The sequence below is a fragment of the Miniopterus schreibersii genome (assembly GCF_964146895.1).
Source record: "Miniopterus schreibersii genome assembly, chromosome: 21".
In the NCBI taxonomy this organism is placed as follows: Eukaryota; Metazoa; Chordata; class Mammalia; order Chiroptera; family Miniopteridae; genus Miniopterus; species Miniopterus schreibersii.
In genome coordinates this window covers 13,516,559-13,519,421 of record NC_138123.1, presented here as the reverse complement: position 1 = coordinate 13,519,421, position 2,863 = coordinate 13,516,559, and positions in this window count along the sequence as shown.

Here is a 2,863-nt window from a genome sequence, read left to right as displayed (position 1 = left end):
GCATGCGCCTTCAGCTCCGCCCGCGGGGCGGGGTGGGGCGTGGTCTCGGCCTGCGCAGGCGCTCTCGGCTCTCGGGCTCTGCCCCTGCGGGAGGCGGCCGCGGGCGGGGTGGTCCCGTCCTGGGCGCGTCCCCGCGCTCCAGCCTCGGTGCCAGGCGCGGGCGCGGCGTTCGCGGGCGGAGGAGCGTGGGGAGTTCAGTCACCAAACCAGGGCTGCCCCTCGCGGGCGCCGCCGCCCGTGCTCTGCCCCAGATCGCACCCCGAGCTGGAGTGCCCCTGCTGCGGGGCCAGCCTGGAGGAGGTGTGGGTCCCGCAGCCTCGGTCGGGAGGAGGCCGCCTGCGGATTCGAGCTACGTCGCCAGCAGTACCCGCCGCGGAAGGAATGGCCCGGCTGACCCTGCTGATGCCCGGGCTCCCCCCGCGCAGATTCAGAGGGATGGGCCCTGGGCGAGTCCTGAGCATGTGGGTTTAAACCCCCCCCCCCCCCGCAGGATGAGAGGGGTTTGGGGGGACTGGGTGGGAAAGGTGCAGGGATTAAGAAGTATAAACTTACAAAATCGTCACGGGGATGTAAAATACAGCATAGAAAATAATAGTCAATAATGCTGTCGTAACTGTATGGTACCAGGGGGGACTAGACATGGGGTGGGGGGAGGGTCACTTCATAAGGTGAATAAATGTCTAACCATTGTGCTGTCTACCTGAGGCCAATATGATACTGAATGTCAGCTGCAACTGAAAGTAAAAACATTAATCAAGAACAACCTCTCTGGCAATTTCTAAAATCCACAGGGGTTGAGACCGCTGATTAGGCAGATTCCCCTCTTCAGCCCTGCATATGAAGATGTTTCCCCTCCTTACCTACAATCTCCAAGCGTAGACAAATGCAAGACCCAGCTGGAGGACCTCCCTGTGCAAAGAATTAAGTGGCTTTCCCCCTCACTTAGCCACCTGACGTGTTTCAGCCAGCAAAATGGAGTGGCCATGGCCTTGGGCCAGATTTACCTGTAAACTCTCGGTCTAACGTGTAGAGTGTGGCTTGTGATCAGTCATTTTCCATGCCGGCTGAGACGGCAATGTCAGTGAGAGCCCAATTTAATTGGTTGTGCCCACACGGGACCTCCAGGGCTCCTTTAGCTTGCCATATACACCAGTCAGATGGCTTCCGTTTCTTGCTGTTTAAAAAGGAATCATCTAAAAAAAAATTTAGACTTGTAGCTATCACCATCATTTCTGTAATATTTATAATGCATCACTGGTAACTAGGGCCTTCCACCTACATTTGTCTTTCCCCTCCATGCAAACTGGAATCGAGCAGCTGATGTAGCCCGACCAGAGTGGCTCAGTGGCTGAGCGTCAACCCGTGAACCTGGAGACTGAGGTTTGATTTCAGGTCAGGGAACATGCCTGGGTCGGGGCACATGCCTGGGTTTCAGGATTGATCCCCAATAGGGGGCATGCAGGAGCCCTCTCGATCAATGACTAATCATTGATGTGTCTATCTCCCTCTCCCTCTCTCTGAAGTCAATAAAAACATAATGAGAAGAACAGCCGATGTAGCGAAAAAACCCCATAGCCCTAGTTTCAAAAAGAAAGGAACATGTACACAGGCATATGTACACTCCTGGTCAGAAATATTTTAAAATGCTAATTATATAACATTTTTCATCACTGAAAAGCAGTGATTTCGGTCGTGATTAAATGGGCGTCTTCACTTTATGATGGTAATTCATTGATCTGAGCCTTTGGATTCATACAGTTTCCTCCATGGGCTTCACATCCATAACAAAGGTGAAATACCTTATATTAGAGATTAACAACAGAAGAGAGAGGGACATAATCAGAAACACATTTTAAAGTAAATAGGTCCTTAAAGTACTGTGTTGAACCTAACTTTTGCTTGCTGTCCAACCAAGATAGAATGACCTAAGGAGCAGGCGATTCTAATTATTTCTTCCTCCAGCACCTGGGCGCAGGTTCCCTTTGATAGGGTGCAGTGCGGATTTTCATCAAAGCAGGCTATAGTACGTGTCCAAAGTCTATAATCCCCTGAGTCCTAAAAACTCAGTGTTTCTGTTGGTTCTCATATCTCTGCTTTGCCAGGGCTTTCCTACTTTTAAAACTGGAAGTCCCATGTCTTTGGAGGCCCCCCCTGAGTTCTAGGCAAACCTAGACGGTTGGTCATTGTACAGTTAAAAGACAGAGGAGCCTTTGAGAAGCAAAACTAAGAGCTTTATCAGGGCAAATGATACAGACTGGATGTTCGTATCGTCCCCACACTCACATGCTGAAAACCTAATGCGCAAGGTGTTGGTACTAAGAGGTGGTATTTGAGAGGTCATGAGGTCATGGAGGGATTAGTGCTCATATAAAAGCCATCCCAGAGGGATTCTTAGACCCTTTCTCCATGTGAGGATACAATGGGAAGTCTGCAATTCGGAAGGGGGCCCTCACCCAACTATGCTGGCACCCTGATCTCACCCTTCCAGCCACCAGAAGTGTGAGAAATTTCTATTGTTTAGAAGCCACCCAGTCTTGACATTTTGTTATAGCAGCTCACACAGACTAAGACAGTAAACAAGCAATTTCTTTCTCTTTAAAAAAAATTTTTTTTAATCCCCACCCTGAGGATATTTTTCCCATTGCTTTTCAGAGAGAGTGGAAGGGAGAGAGAGAGAGAGAGAAACATCGATGTGAGACACATCAATTCGTTGCCTCCTGCATGAGCCCCGACCAGGACCGAGGATCATGCCTGCAACCCAGGTACATGCCCTTTGGCCAGAATCGAACTCGGGACCCTTCAGTCCATGGGCCGACACTCTAACCACTAAACCAAACCAGCGGGGGGAGCAATTTCTTTCTTA